Source organism: Anser cygnoides, chromosome 4 (genome assembly GCF_040182565.1).
Source record: "Anser cygnoides isolate HZ-2024a breed goose chromosome 4, Taihu_goose_T2T_genome, whole genome shotgun sequence".
NCBI classification, from domain to species: Eukaryota; Metazoa; Chordata; class Aves; order Anseriformes; family Anatidae; genus Anser; species Anser cygnoides.
This window is the reverse complement of record NC_089876.1, coordinates 18,076,291-18,093,050: the sequence shown is the minus strand read 5'-3', so window position 1 is coordinate 18,093,050 and position 16,760 is coordinate 18,076,291. Positions and strand designations below refer to the sequence as shown.

Genomic DNA, 16,760 nt, shown 5'->3' with positions numbered 1-16,760 from the left:
CTTCCCTCTGTCAACTCACGAGAAGTGTGGGTCAAATCAAAGAGACAGATGTATATATATTGCTTGTTTATCTGCCTGATCATCACTATACAGACGTACCAGGAATCCAGCTGTTTTTCCGGACAGTGATGTACTATGCAGAGATACCACAGCTGAGCTAACTCTGCAGTGGGAAATAAGATGCAAGCGCTAGTGCAGGACCTTCACTAGGCTAATTAGCCGACTAAGCAGTGCTAACTATAGCAGGCATTATGCCACGCAAGCAGAGCTGTGCTACTTCTGAGACACAGCTACTGTCTATACACAATGCTATTTTTGGTGTTGTGAACTCCTCACAACTTATTCAGAGCTAGCTGCATGCATCTAGCTTCCCTCTGGAGCAGGGAGGGAGGAAGGCTGCTTCAGGCAACAGAGAAAGAGGAAAAGAGGAAAATGGTGCTGAGTTTCACTCATGGGCTGGGGCTTCTGCAGGTGTACAGTCTCAGTCACATCACTGCTTTCTTCTGAGCTACACGCCAGGTCTATAAGCCATGTCCACACATCAGGCTGCATGCCTGACTTCGCCACTAACTCACTGAGTGTGAGCAAGCCATTTTGTTTCCCGTCAGCTCTCTTACTCAGCTTGCAAAACCAGGAAAACATTTTAGCTCCCTGCAGCTTTGGAAGGGAGATGCTGCAGTGACTGTCTCTGTTTCTTAATCTCTGTTTCTTCAAGTAATTAGCATTACTGAGATATTAGTAGCAACTTTGCTAGTGCCTGTGAGTAGAGATCTGCAAACAGCCAGCTATTAGTTGTGATGGTTGCTCCAAAACGACTTGAAAAGCAGTGTTTGAGATTGAGAAAACTGCTTAATGCACCCCAGAGATAAATAGATTTTTTTTCAGGTTGAACTTCTAGAAAAATTAACGTTTGGTACAAAATTTGAGTTAAAAATAAAAGTTGTTAAGAGTATCTGGTTTGTTTCTTTATAACGAAAAAGTTTGACTGAACTCAGCATAGACCCCCCCCCCCCCTTTGTTTTTTCAACTAAACCAAATCATATTTTTTTGTGTGAAAAATGTTCTGGATAAAAAATATTTTCCAGCTTTATGAATCAATTCCACTAACAGAGAGGAAAGTTCTTAGAAGTTGTTGTGGAGTATTTGTAATGAGTATGTGGTGAAAGTACCAAAACTGCAGCTATTTGTGGTAAGCCATGCTAAGAAGATACAGCTAAAAATATTTCTCCTTCTTTCGGTAGTCTATGATAATGTTAATACCTCCCTTAATGATTTAGACACTCATTACTTTTTCCATATTTTTTTTAAACCAAATTGTAATTCATTTATCAACTTCAGAAAAGCCCTGCATGATTTTCAGCTGGTCAAAGACTTTGGGAAAAAAATTAATGGTGCAAATTATGATTAATATCTTATTTACCCTGCCTTTTTTTTTACAGCAGCACCACCACAGCACATTCATTCAAAGTGCCGTGATATCAGCAAGTAGTGATATATGCAGTATATAGACAAAGAAGGTTATTCACATGGGGAAAAATCATTCTGCAAACTGAAAAATGAAACAAGAAACGTTCTGCTAGTACCTTTTGGCCTACATCAGCTCTCAAGTCATGGCAGGAAGTCCTGCCATCTCCATGTCATTTGGGCCAGGCTCCCTGTCTGGGTGATGTCAGTAACTCTCCCTGGCTCCAGTGTCATCTCCTATGGAAAACCATCTGTTGTTCTCTTACCAACAGCTGTAGGATGATAAATGGAGGTTTTTATGGAAAACTTTCACATGCTACTTCTGAGCAAAGGAGAGTCTTTTCAACTCTGAAAGCGTGATAAGAATCAGCCCCTCTGAAATATTCCCATCATGAATATCAACCTTTTCCCTATTTGAAACTGAGTCAGAGGCAATAAACTATAAATCCTATAACTCGTGCATTTTCTGGATGAAGAATGAGTACATAGACTTTTTAGGAAACAGTCTTGTTTAACCATTCTTTGTTATGGGCAATAAATTCCAACTTGCAGTGTTCATAAAGTGACTATGTAAGAACGAATCAGATGTTCCACCAGGCTGTGCCCTTTCAGAGCACTTCATGGACTAAATCTTACTCCAGGACATCAGATTCCTTTTTATGAACATCATATATGTCTTGGCGTTGTTTTAGTGAGAATTTTCTGCTAGATGATTTCCAAAAGGATAAAGACAAAAGTATGCATGAATAATGAGTGAAAAGACCCACAATATTCTTTCATGCAAAAGGAAACACCATTTCTGCTATCAAAAGGAAAGGTAGTCTAAATATCCCATATAATTCTAATTTTATCATATAAAAGAGGAAAAGTAAAAGAAATTTTTTACTTCAGGTTTACAGCAGGGTTTTTACTTCCATTGGTGGACAAGGAAAGAACAACTGATGTCATCTACCTGCACTTGTTCAAAGCATTTGATACTGTCCCGCATGATGTCCTTGTCTCTAAAATGAAGAGACATTGAATTGATGGATGGATGTTGTGGGTGGAAAAAGGAATGAGGAATGATATGCACTTCACTCGGAAGAGAGAAGCAGCAATATAATTTATTGATAACAAAGCTTATACATATCAACAAAGATTTGATGATGGTAAGGTACACCTGATTATAATTGGAAGGTACACCTAATTGCACACTACATAAAAGGCGTTGTATACAACTCAAAGACACTAAATGAAAGACATTATATACTACACAGAGACTACATAAGAAACTGGGTTAGGTGACATTACATCAAGGAAACCCTCCTAATGAGTCACAAGGTTCAGAGTGGACCCCCTTGCTTTCTAAACTCCTTGAACTGAAGAGGTAAGGAGCCTAGGTGTGGCTGAACCCACTCCTAGTCCCAGACTTGGCCAATGATTTGTGTCTAAAGGATTATATGCATTACAAGAATCTTTTATGCTACTTAGCTAAGATTATAAAGTGTGATCACAAAGCACCATTACAGTGTGTTAGCATACTAGCCCTTGGCTATTTGTCTTCTGTCTCCCTTGAATCCAGGACACCACCATCATGACTGGACACATCCATCATGACGGCCATTGAGTGTTACTGGCTTAGGCCGGATGCTCTGCTTAAGCTTGGGGTAGGGGGTGAGACAGGAGTACTTCATCACAGAGGACCACTGGGTGAATAAGGAATCAGCTTGATGGTTGCACTCAAAGGGTTGAAGTTAGTGGCTTGATGTCCAGGTGAAGACCAGTGACAAGTGGTGTCCCTTAGGACTCTGTATTGGGACAGGCACTATTTAACATCTTTGTCAGTTACATGAACAGTGGGATTGAGTGCACCCTCAGCACGTTTGCTGATGACACCAAGCTGTGTGGTTTTGTTAACATGCTGGAGGGAAGGGATGTCATCCAGAGGGACCTGGACAGGTGGGAGAGATGAGCCTGTGTGAACCTCCTGACTTTCAACATGGCCAATTGCAAGGTCTTGCATCAGAGCTGGGGCAATTCCAAGCGCAAATACAGGCTGGGCACAGAATGGATTGAGAGCAGCCTTGAGGAGAAGGACCTGGGGATGTTGGTGGACAAAAAGCTCGACATGAGCTGGGAATGTGTGCTTGCTGCCCAGAAAGCCAACTGTATCCTGGGCTGCATCAAAAGCAGCATGGCCAGCAGGACGAGGGAGATCATCCTCCTTAAATATTTAAATATATCTGTTATGTCATAGTCTTGGCTTTTTGCATGAATTACTGTGGAAAGATGGTCTATGGAAAATGTGTACTAAAGAACTTTTCTACTTCAAATCTGAAATTATGTAATACCTACAAAAATGCTATCTTTAGGTTAATACAATGGGAAGGGTCAAGAAACGTTTGAAGGTTTGGTATTCTTCTGTTTATCAACAATACATACCAAACATTCTGTCCCTGAGAACCAGGAGCTTTATTTTAATTCCTTTTATCTAGCTAGAGAAAGGTTAAAGGAAAAGATTAAGCTATTAAGATTTGTAAGAACTATGAGATTCTCTAAAGCAATGCCAAAAAAGCTTTATTTTTGGCTCAGTTATATGATAGCACAAAACAACTTTTGTTCTGCTTTCAGCTGAGCTATTTATACTTTGTAGTTCACTGAGGACAGTGCCCTAGGATATCATTATTTTCCCTTATTATTATTTTTTTAATGATAACGGCATTTGAGAATATTATTCAAACATTTATTTTACTTTGTGCTCAGAATGTTTAAAAATGCCCTCATTATTTCCTCATTTACACTAAATGACAGTTCTGTGAGTTTAATTCCATGGAAGAAAATCCACATCATACCAACCCAGAAAAGCAGGTGATACTTCTTGCAGCCTGAAGGAGTGAGACTCAGCTTCTATTTCTCTTCTGGAAATGAAGGAAGGGAGGACGGCAGGTGGTAACAAAAATGATAGCAACACAACCTTCTGCACTGAAACCTGACCCTATAAAAATGCAGCAGAACCATGGCCAGTGAAAATGGTTAACTGTGGAAATGTTGCCTGAGAATCCTGACATGATCAACTATCTCTTCTGTACAGAGGATCACTAAGAGTTAGTAGAGATAGTAGAGCCTGGACTAGGTGCTGAGTGGTTCAGATGCATGTTGAGTGTATATCTTTTTTTGTTGTTGTTGTTTGTTTGTTTAAATACAAACTATAATAAGTCCACTATAATAAGAATTTCATGCTGCAGAACAGAATTGTGGCCAAGGTCTTGGGCTGCTGCTAGGTTAGAGCCCGTGTTCATTCCACTTCTGAAGCCAGATGGAAAGTCTAAGTGAGAGTCTGTAGGTGTTGTGAAACCCCAGTGCTGTAAAATTCATGCTTTGTATCTCGGGTCATGCAAGAAGCACCCAGCTTGGACCCTGGAACAGACAGGGAAGCGTTAAGGACTTTACAGTTTACTTGAGAAAGAGCAGACCAAGGAAACAGTAAGGAGATTAAGTTATTTAATCAAGGATTTGGGTTTGTTTTCTCTTTATTCATAAGTTTATCATTCTTACATGCTCTCTGTAGGGTGACAGTCTGATGCAGACTTCAGAACAGCATGGGATCTTTCACAGTCTAGTGAGAAAGCCTATCACTTTTGGAGAATGGTCCATGTATTTTACTGCTTTGTAGCTCTGTTTTCCTATTGATTTTGTTCATGTTGGATTACTTGTGGTTTAAGTAGAAATTTCTCAGCTTCAGTTTAAAACCTATTTAAGCCATGCTGTTAGCTAATATACCTGATATATTCTTCTTTCCCATTTTACTGACATAAATTACACTCAGTCTGTTTATTCCAAGCTGTGTTCATGCACACTGAGCTATAAACTACGGGACAGCAAATAGGGACAAGTTAAAGAGAGACATGTTTTATGGAAAACATGTTATGTTTATATATAACTTAAATGCAGACGTGCAAACAGAGGTTGGTGTAACATAAAAGTAATACAAACTCCCTCAGTCCTTTTTCTTTGTTTTCCCTATAATGTTAATCTGACATCTTGTGGCCCTGTAGCCTAGTTATCTTCAGTAATCTGTTTTGTCTTCATCTTTGACGTGCAGCTCCCCCAACTAATAAATTTCTGTATGAAATCCTAGCAAATAGTCTTATTACTGCCCTTTCACAGTCATAAGGCTCTGAACGTCCTCAGTGGTGCAGTAAAGTGTGATTATGCTGGAGGTATCGATTTATATTTTTTTATGGTTTTGTTGCATTACTCATTTTCCTTTAAAGTTTTATAGTAGTATATTTGTGAATGTAATTAAAACTAACTGATTTCAGCTATTTAGATTTAAATGTGGAGAGAAACCAATGAATTTAACTTGTATACAATCATTGGAAAAGCATAATTGTATTTCAGAGGTGTCATATTATGGATACCATTGTAAGCAATATGAGAATAGAAAAGCCATGCATTTTTTCCATATTTTCAACTTTCTGTGGTTTCGGTAGCTGGGCTGCACCCAGATGGAGCTCTAAAATGCCTAGAGCTGACCAAGTGTGGCTCTAACTCATCCAGGTGCCAGTATTTGAAGAAAGCAATCCATGTTAGGGGCTACGTGCTGGAAGGTGGGGATGCAGCCTCACCACACAGAGGCTGTCGTAGAGACAAACGCCACTGGCAATGGATCAGGATGTAGCATTAATAGCAAAAGCAGTGTTGTGCAAATGCAAAATCATTATTATAGCAAACACTAAACTGGATAGAAAAATTCCGGTGGTTGATTAGTCTTTGTGGCAAAAGTTAGATTGTATGTCTAATCTAACAGGGTACAGGTGTGCCCAATGTACCTGCTGGAGGACAAGCCTCAAAGGAGAATTGACTTCAGCTGAACTTTGTTTAGCTACCTGGGGGGTAGTGGGACATGGGATTAGGTTTTGTGGCTGATTATCTGAGTGAGGAAAGCTGTGATGTACAGGTTTATTCTGATGAAAAAGGCAGTGGTTGTGGGTGTTCTTTAAATATGCTGTATTTGAGGGGGCCTATTTGAAGGAATGTAGAGGAGGCTTTGGGGGGTCAAAAATGGTGGCCTTTTGTAGAATTCATAAAAGGACTTGTAGAAGCAGCCTTAGACTTACTGCCTTGTAAGTAGCACTATAGGGAGAGAATTTAAATGTGGAACTACTGCAGTATTTAGAAGCATTTGCTAAGACAACACTATAGAGCATTACAATGACTATGTGCCTCAGCTAGAAACAAGGTGGAAGGCTTTTTTGGTGAATGATCCAGGGAAAAAAAAAAGGATTTATTTTTTCAAGCTATTAGTGTTTTAACGAAGAATGGGGTTAGTGGAAGGATGCAACCACAGCAGGTAAGTCTATGCTACAGCAATTTATGCAGCATAAATGGTGAATTTTTCCCTTTTTTTAGTGTGTAGAGGGCACATTTGAATTTAATGTTAAACTGTACTGTCCAGTTGCAGTTTATGCTTATTTTAGCAGACTAGAAGCTGATCTGTGTTGAGCTATCACCACCTAGTGGTTAAATAGAAGTTATAAAAATTGCAAAAACCCGGAGACTTTCAAGTTATTTCTTGTTAGCTGTTGTGCTTTAGCCACTTTGTGGAAAAGGTAGCAGCAATAGGGCTGTTTAACTTTGTTAAAAATGAAAATTAATATATGCTACAATATAGTAATACGTTACAAACTTCCACTTTTAGTGGTTCTTCTTTCTGCATTGTATGATAGCTTACTAAATAATTTCTCTCATCAGTGCTTGCAGAAGTAATTAGCTAGTGGACTAGTTTTCTGTTCTTGCCTGCATGTGATTTATTTTATGTATAGCTTTGGTGCTCAAGAGGATGAGGGCTTTTTTTCTTCACTGCTTTTGTTTTTCATTACATAATGAAAGCCTTAATTGCAGCTAACTGCATTTTATATTTATGATGTACTGACTTGTTTGAATACTCTAGTTTGCCTTTTATAAGATACATATTGTATGAACAAATGGATTCACCTGCTTTGATGATTTTTGTCTTTATTAGTACAAAAGCGACAATGTGACCTTCTCTAGACCACAGGGTATTTTAAATATTATAACATAAACTGATGACAAAATCAAGTTAGCTAAGTATGTCTCAGTAACTAGCTTTTATGATGTGTTTGCCTATAGGTAGCTATAGGATATGAAATGCTGATGTAGACTTTTAATAAGAACACTTTCACCATTGTCATGGGGAGTAGGCTTGCTGGTGGAGCTAGACTGATAGGGCAGTCTTTGAATTTTACACCTGTTTGAATATGTGTTTTGTCTGTATACTTAAACTTTGCTTTACCTGCTGGAGCAATTGACATATGTTCCCTCTATCTCTGTAGGTGGCTGGGGTGGAAACTGTGGCTCACACCTCTATTAGTAAGCCAGCTATTAGGGTGCTTCTCAGTCCTTTAATGTGAATACTTACCCTTATCAATGCTATAGAAAAGTGACATTTTCATTACGCCTTACTTGAAATAATTGCAAGGGGGAAGAGACGGAAAAAATAGATACATGTCTAAAATAAATGGTCTTTTTTAGGCAAAAGATGCTGGGCTATGGGAAAGTGATGATGCATGCTGCCTCTAAATAGCTTATAATGGTGATGTGGAGACAGAAAAAAATGTCTGAGGAGCAAAGTTACACAAGAATAAGTACGAAAAAATTAGCTGTCAATAAATCCAGGCTTCTGGCTGTTAAAGAGATGTTAAAGTGTCTGAAGCAGGCACCTAACAAGTGACAGGACAAGAAGGGTGACTACTTCAGAACTGAAAGTTGGTATATGTGAGGAATAACTAAGATGTGATTTTTCTGCAGTAGTAAGTAGGTGCTAGACTTGGTGATCTTGGGAATGCTCCTCTGAACATATGTCCTGAAACATAGACGCAATATGGTTTTGAGAAACTTTTGAACATATACTCATACATTATTTTTCTGTACCCATCCTCTGCAGAGAGGTGTATATCACGGGTAGCTTTCCTGTCTTGTTTTCTCTAACCTACATAGACCCAGGTACATTTACCTGCTTCAGAGTTGCACTGCTGTGTCACTGAGCCACAAGATGCTCTATCTATGTGGTGTTAAACTGTTCTCATACTGCATTGTTGGGTAGGTCTCTGAAGGTACTGAGCTAAGCCAAATCAACATGCCTACAGCACTTTCACTTCACAGCCCAGCAGTGGCCTTTTCTAGTGCTGTCTTAAGGAACCGATACAACCAAAAGTGTAAAGCTGATTCACAGTTTCCCTCCGCTTCCATCCATGCTGTTTGTCTTCCAGTGCAATGCACTGCATCTATTATCTTCACTGTATTGCTTATCTTCACCTTTTATAAGCTGTCACTCTTTCTGAGAAAAGAATTGTTTTCTTTTACTGTCTTAATTGCGCAGAGAGTTGGTACAAGCAAGAAAGGAATGTGATCCATGATCTTGTTTTATAAGTTCTCTTAAAAACAACTGTAACAGTGCTAAAAATCATAGGTGGTTTAAATTTGTAGTTTTTTTGTTCTTACATATTATATATGTAATATATATATTTATATTGTAACTGCTTTACAGAACTTTGTATCTTTTGGCTTTGTTTGGATTTGTTATGTAATTATAAAGTTGCATATAAGAAAAGTGAGAAGAACAGATTTTCCCCTAATGCACAGATGGAAGACATGAAGATTATGTGCTGTACCTCAGATTAAATGGCAACTTTATTTCCTGAGGTAAAAATAGTATGTTATCTTTTTGACAACTTGAACTTAATTTATTTTATGTTCTGCTCATAGAAGCAGTTTTCTTTGACCACAAATGGCTGTGTTATGTGTTTTGCTGCCTTGTTAGACTGAACGCTTTGTAGCCATGTTTTCCAGGAAGGTTTCTTCTGGTATCTGCCCATTTCTGATGGTTTTGTTCTGAACTTCAGAGATATCATGAGTGTAAATAAATCTGTATCAGCGTCCTTGGACACCTGTTAAAACTTTTGGTGTGAAACACATAAGATTTTTTTTAAATAAAATCTGTTGTTTTTATAATGAGGAGGTAAAATATCAAAACAATTTTTTTAACTTGACAAAACCAATATTTTTTAGGTGTTGATTTCATCAAATCTAGTAGTGTTTTGGAAAAGTGTATTTTTAACTATAAAAAGATAAAAGCCGTACTATGTTAGAAATTACTTCTGCTGAACATCTAATGAGATCTTTTTCTTCAACCAAGATCAAATTGTGTATGCTCCTAGCTTAAGCAAAAATGTCTGGTCTAGCTTTATCTCTGCCCTTCCCATATTCATTATCTTTTCTTATACTGATTACTAGTATTGTGTCTGGAGAAATTTTAATGTTCTAAATGATGCATTGTTCTTTAATGTGTTACTATATTTAATTATGATACTCTCCTTCTAAGAGTTTTGTCTGCTGTCATATTACAAAGTGGGAAACTCAAGAACTAGCAAAACATTATTCAGTACTTTACCACATGTATGGGTTTATGTGCCTTGTCCTGGAAGATGCCCCTTGTGATATTAGTTCATTATGCTGCAGTCCATCTTTGAACAAGATTGCATTGATATACAATGTCAGGGGGTGACAAAAAGGCAAGAGAAGCTGGTGTCTACTGGAAGCACCAGTAGTAGTAGCCTGGTGTGGTACAAAAGGCAGAAACATAGGAGTTGTGGTTTTTCCATGTCTCTATTTCTGGAAGAGCTTTGGCTATCGTATGTGTACAGATAATAACACTGCATTGCAACTGAACTTCTTGATCCTCCAGGTTGGTCTTCCAGTTGTCCTCCATCAGCACTGTCCTGTACCAAATGTATGTGTGAGTTTCTGTCATCCTTTCGTTTAAATACATCCTTTTCCTATTTATATGTATAGGAAAACATCCTTTTGATATTTCGTTGATATCTTTATTTTCCTTTTTCTGATTATTTCCTTAACCAAAGAAGAAAACTAACAGCTGTCTGCCATCATGTTCACTGAAATCCTGTTCCTTCTCCCCTGGCCCCCCTCCACCCTATATTGTTGTGTGTTTGTAAATCTTCCCCAGTAAATTCAACAGTGAGCAAAACAGGGTAGCTTTATTAGTATCTCCTGGGCCTCATTTGCTTGATGGTGCTGCTGCTGATGAGATGGTACCAGATGGAATGATAAAAGGCCTCCCACCATCACATTAAGGTAAACTAATTTGTCTTTCACAAGTGGTAAACTGTAAGAAATTAAGCAGGCCACCTGTAATAATGTCCAGTAAGACTATAAATTATACTAACAGTTTCCCAAGTTCTTGGCTGTAGTTGGTGCCTACTTGCATACCATCAAACAGATGAGTCATAGAGGTCTGGCTGGTAGAAGTTATGGATCCTAGGGGAGAAAACATTACTTGTGGTCTAGGAGAAATACAATTGTTTTCCGTGAAAGGAGTGTGGTTTTTAAAGGATTAGAATGAATAACTAAAACAGCATCCCATGACTTACTAATAAAAAATTTCAGAAACGCTTCTACAGACATGTTGTTTCTCAAAACAGATGTGACCAAGTAAACATTCTTTGCTCTGAAAAGAAAGCACAAATTTATGTCAGTCTAGGATAAACGTAAACCCTTCAGGTGGCAGTCCCTAACACTGTGCCATCTGGTAAATCCCACTTCTATTTGAAGTTGCTATAACTTCATCTGATGTCTTGAGTGAAATTGTGTTTGTAAGGGTTACTTTCTGGCCTACTGCCCTCACTTTTGCCTCTCTGTGGTTCTAAGTTTTTACTACACGTGTTGGCTATGTAGTCTGCCCATCCAATGCTATGTGAAAGGTGAAATCCAAGCTGTGGGCATCTTTGGAGCTGCTAGAAGAACTATAGCCTTTGCCTAGAAGCCATGCATCATGTTCTTTCAAGTGCTTTTTTGTATTGCTGAGCTGAGGGAAAACCCTGTCCATCCTATTGACTTTTTAATGACAAGGTATTTTATAAACTGAATCAAAATTGTGAATGAAGAAGCATTTTCTGTTGTTGTTTTTTGTGGATGGACTATTATTATTTTTACTTGGACAAAGGATGTCCTGGATGCCTACCCAGGCCAAAACATTCAGCATTGCTGATCATGCAGAAGGCTCATCTTGGAGCTCTTGATGCTTTAAATACTCTAGAGTTTCTCTTCTCAAGAGGTAATTACTCTTACTACCTCTGTTTCTCAAGTGTCCCATTTTCTTGAAAATAAACTTGAGATGTCTTCAGTTTGTGCTTTTAATAAAGGCACTATTGGGATGTCTTGGGCTGGTGTATGTTTAGTGACACCTTTCTTTGAAAGACAAAGCCCTGTTGGGAAAAGGTCTGAACAAGGAATGTAAACAATCCACCTCTTCTTAGGCTATGACTAGGCTCCATTTGGACCTAGGTAACTTGAACACTGGAGATCTAGCAGTGTGTGCCCTTATATGTACACAGTTCCACACCCTTCATATAGGTAATGAACAAACAGAAGCCCTCTGATAAAACCCACAGAATACAGTAGTATGCAGGAAGAGGCTATGAATATGGCATGTGCAAAACTATTGAATTAACTGCATTGATTAAAAGCCTGTTTTTTGTTTTCTGATTAGCAAAATGCAGTAATGGTGTTTGTGGCAATGCACAGTGAGAATGTACCTGTCTGCTGAGACTTATGGAGAACAATTTATAGCAAAATGTCAAACTCCACTGTAATCTCTCAGACCACGTGGAATTTGACAGATTTGTAGTTTTTACGTTAGATAATAGTGGAAAAAGATAAAATCAAAGATTAATACATTAGCCCAAGTTTTCAATTGGAAGAACTCTTTAATTTATAGGAAAGCATGCCTTTTCCTGTTGGATTTTAGTATTTTTAAATGAAGAGAGATGGACAGTTGATATTTCTTGTTCTGGAAAGCTTTGTATGGGAATGGAAAAACTGAGGCTATTCTATGCTGTTTCAGAATTATAGAGGCCAATCCTTTCAGGAAATGTAAATGTAAACAAAGTGGCAACAACAGCTGATCTAACCTAGCATTTTTTTTCATTTTATTGTGATCAGATGGAGATCCTAGATTTTCTTTTGTTTTTATTAGTATTTTGCCTAGGTGAGAGTTTCAGAGACATCTTAAGCAGTTTTCTACAGAAAATCTGAAAGTCTACTTAGGTTTTTTTGGCTGTTCAAGGAAACTAATAGTTTAAAGATATTCTAGGAAACCTAACCATCAAAAGTATATCTGACTAGGAGATAACTGTGAAATAGGATTTTATTATAGAAAAAAATGTATCTAAATGTTCATGTGAAACAGTTTTATGTCTATCATACACCACTGCAGCTGAAAATGTGCCTAAACTTTGCACTGAAAAAATGTTTCAGATTTCTTTCCCGGAAGAAAGCAATGAGTGAAATAAGTGTGTTCTTTTACTTGGAACCAAAGGAAGACTGTGTAGTTTTGTAATTGTATGTAGATCTTAATTTACTGCCAGATAATATTACAATTGCAAACTTTAGGGATGCAATTTGCATCCCACTGTACTTGCTTCTGGATGGACATACATTATCTTAAGCATTGCCACAGCAAGACAATGAGAATATTTTGTATATCCAGTGGGATAGCTTTCCCAGCTAATCTGTTGCATTTTCTTAAAAGAAATAGCAATACATCCTCAGTAGGTATGGGAAAATTGGAGTAGATGAAAGATGCTACAAAGTATTTTAGTTATTTGCAGCTTTTCGCATTCCACTGGCCACTGACATCTTTGCTGTCTAGATTTTTTTAGAAAGAAGTTAATGTTATTGTTCATACAGCACATACAATGTAAATACTGAATTTTTGTCATTCTTCCTGCCTCTGAATGGATTTAAAAATCAAAATCTTTATTCAGAGCACAGATTGCTCTTAAAGTAATGATGACATAATAGTATAAGATAACTGCTTAGGAGTTAATTTGTGAACTTATGAAGGACTGCATTAAATTGCAGTAGCTCCTTGAAGCCTGGATCACACTGAGTAAATTTTATTAATTGCTTTTTATCAGATTGTCCAATAAAGTTGGTTTCATTATCCATTACTGAATTTATTCTTTTCTGAGTGAGCTTTCAGGTATTGTTTTCGTTGCTGGCCTTATGCTGCAATACAGTGACATGAGTGGATCAGTGTCAGACTCAGGTGCTTTATTTTTTTTAAAAAGCTTTATTTTCATGGTATTTCTCACTGTCTTGCTGGAGACACTGAGGTGCTAACCAAGTAAGAATGTCTTTTGCTATAAATTGCTCAAACTAATGTGTCTAAACTATGCACAGCAGTGGTTATTTCTGGTTAATAGCCTCAAGACTGGAGATTATATGCTTCATCAGCTGTTTGGCTTTAAGTTATTTCTGTTGAACAGTTATAGGATGATTTGACAGCTGTTATTCTGGGGTGTAATTTTTTTCTTGTTTACATGTATTTTCTACTGCAGATGTTCCCTACCCTCTGGTAACTCTTCCATTGTTCCCGTCCCCTTCCAAAAACAAAAGCTAATTCATAATACCTTTTATGACACCAAAGCTCAGTTGCTTGGCATAGAGCTATTTTATGGCACAGAGCAATCCAAACAATGGGATAAGTAAGTGGTAGTTTCCAAAAAGGCATTCAAATATGAACCAAGCATTCTGTGCCCTGTGAATTTTCATGTGTTTGATTAAGCAGCCATCCATTTTCCATAATGGCCAAATCCATCACTTGGAAATGATGGAAAAAACCTTCCTGCTTCATATTTTTAATTCTTCTGAGTGTGTTCTCGATTCAGCCTCACACCTCTCTGCAGGATAAGTTTATTCACTGATTGAAGATTTAGAACGGGCAGTGCAGACAAATGAAGCTATCCTACTATTAATTTTGGGGCATTCTCAGATACAAATACAGGCTGGATGAGGAATGGATTGGAAGTGAAAGTAGCCCTGAGGAGAAGGACTTCAGGGTTGTGGTTGATGAGAAGCTCCACATGAGCCAGCAATGTGCGCTTGCAGCCCAGAAAGCCAACCGTATCCTGGGCTGCATCAAAAGCAGTGTGGCCAGCAGGGTGCGGGAGGTGATTCTCCCCCTCTGCTCTCATGAGACCTCACCTGGAGTGCTGCTTTCAGCTCTGGGGCCCCCAGCACAAGAAGGACATGGACCTGTTAGAATGAGTCCAGAGGAAGGCCACAAGGATGATCAAGGGGCTGGAGCACCTCTCCTATGAAGACAGGATGAGGGAGATAGCATTGTTCAGTCTGGAGAAGAGAAGGCTCTGGGGAGACCTTAGTGACCTTCCAATACCTAAAGAGGGCTACAGGAAAGCTGGGGAGAGACTCTTTGTCAGGGGGTGTAGTGATAAGACAAAGGATACTGGCTTTAAACTAAAAAAGGATAGATTCTCATTAGATGTTCAGAAGAAATTCTTTTTTTCAGAGGGTGGTGAGGCACTGGAACAGGTTGCCCAGAGAAGCTGTGGATGCCCCATCCCTGGGAGTGTTCAAGACCAAGCTGGATGGGGCTTTGAGCAGCATGGTCTAGCGGAAGGTGTTCCTGACCATGGCAGGAGTTTGGAACTGGTGATTTTTAAGGTTTCATTCAGTTCATTTTATTCCTATATTTGTTGTAGGGTTTGTAATGAAAGGGTGCACATGAATCAAAGCAGGGTAATTCTGTTCCTTTTTTTCCCCTAAGAAAAATAGGGAACAAAAATAAAGGAATATTGAACTTACACGATCAATCCTCTTATTTTTGTATTTAAATTAATTAAATTTTGTATTTACTATTTATACATATGAAACATCAAAAAAAACCTGGATGTTCTTAAGCAGTATTTCTAAAGGAATTACCAATAGCTTTCACTCTGTACACAGGATATTAGAGACCTGTTTATTATATTAGAGACCAATAATCCATTAACTCTGAGATCAATACTGATCTTTCTTGTGCTCAGTCCCAACCTAATATTTAACTGTGGAAAAATAGAATTGTTTGGCTGGGAACGGATGAATGATTCTCCCAAACAGCCTGATAGGTTTATGGCTAGAGCCTTTGCTTGCAAGGAAGAAATGTGGAATGAAATAATCTGTTAAAACTAAGCAGAGGAGTGAATTTATTATTATTTTTTAAGGCTACTTTCTGTATAGTGATTTCTATACTTACCTGTTACAGAAGAGCTGCTTGATATTCCCACAATTCTTCCAGTGCATTTCTGTATCAAAATGAAATATTGTTAGATTTAGAACAAGCTGGTAAAATGAACAGCAGCAAACTGCTGAAGTCATGCAATGACTTTTTAATTTTGAGTGTGAATTTGCCAAACTGCTTGTTGTGGTGCATAACTTTTCACTTAAGTCCATTTCCAGAGGGATGGGAGACAGTAAAAATGCTTTTTAACAACACTTCAGAAAGTACAATCTAATAAATCTGATTTATGGAACAAAAAGTTGAAATGATTGAACTAGTAGAAATACGTTGTAAAGGGGAAGAATAAATCTTACCTGTAAGAGAAATTGCACACTGGCATCAATCAGGATAGATTTTTGGGTAGGCTTTTGCATAAAATTGTTATAATTGATTCAAGTATGGTAAGGATTTGAAGGACTTTTTTCTAAAAGTTTTCTTACCAAATAGTTTTAATAGGATAACAAGAAAAATACTCTCCTAGCCTAGTAAGAGAGTAAACTTAAGAGCCAAAGGCATAAGAATTAATGGAAAGAGGTTTAGTTTTTCTTACACGTTAGTCAATTATCTGGGAAAGAAGTTGAATGCTAAAATGACAAATTTAGTGGATGTTCCCCAAGTTAATCAGAATATTTAAATATAAAATTTAGTAGCAGTAGTGGCAGAAGATTATTGGTCAGTTGGGGGTGACAGTTTGTATCAGTAATAAATCTAAATTATTCAGAAGAATATATATATAACCAGAATTAGAAACTCTTAGTTCTGGAAGGCGGGCATGTCATTGGGAATGTGGAGGGAAAGGAAGTGTTTAACAAAATATCACTGTTGCTCCTCATACATTCTATGCGCACTCGCTTCAGAAAGGACATGGTAAAATCAGCAAAGGTAAGAGAAAGGGCACATTGATTTTTCTTTGCTTTTGGAATAGCAGTGTGTCCATGTGAGGAGAAGTTATTTAATTTAGAATGCTTCTGTTTGGAAAAAAAATATGAAGATAATGGATACTAGAATATAAATGGACTGAGGAGAGCAAATAGAGAAGGTTGTCCAGTCTGCCTCACAACACATGAGGCAGGGAGCAACTAATGAAAGTATTTAGTGCAGATTTGGTTTTAAAAAAAGTTTTACATACGATGCTTAATTAAATCAGGGAGTTCAC

General features: G+C 37.9%; 1 protein-coding gene across 5 annotated transcripts in view; it reads left to right on the top strand.

Annotated features, from left to right (window-relative positions):
* The window catches only part of KCNIP4 (potassium voltage-gated channel interacting protein 4), a 433,785-nt gene that overhangs the window by 58,952 nt on the left and 358,073 nt on the right, over positions 1 to 16,760 (top strand). The window lies entirely within an intron of this gene.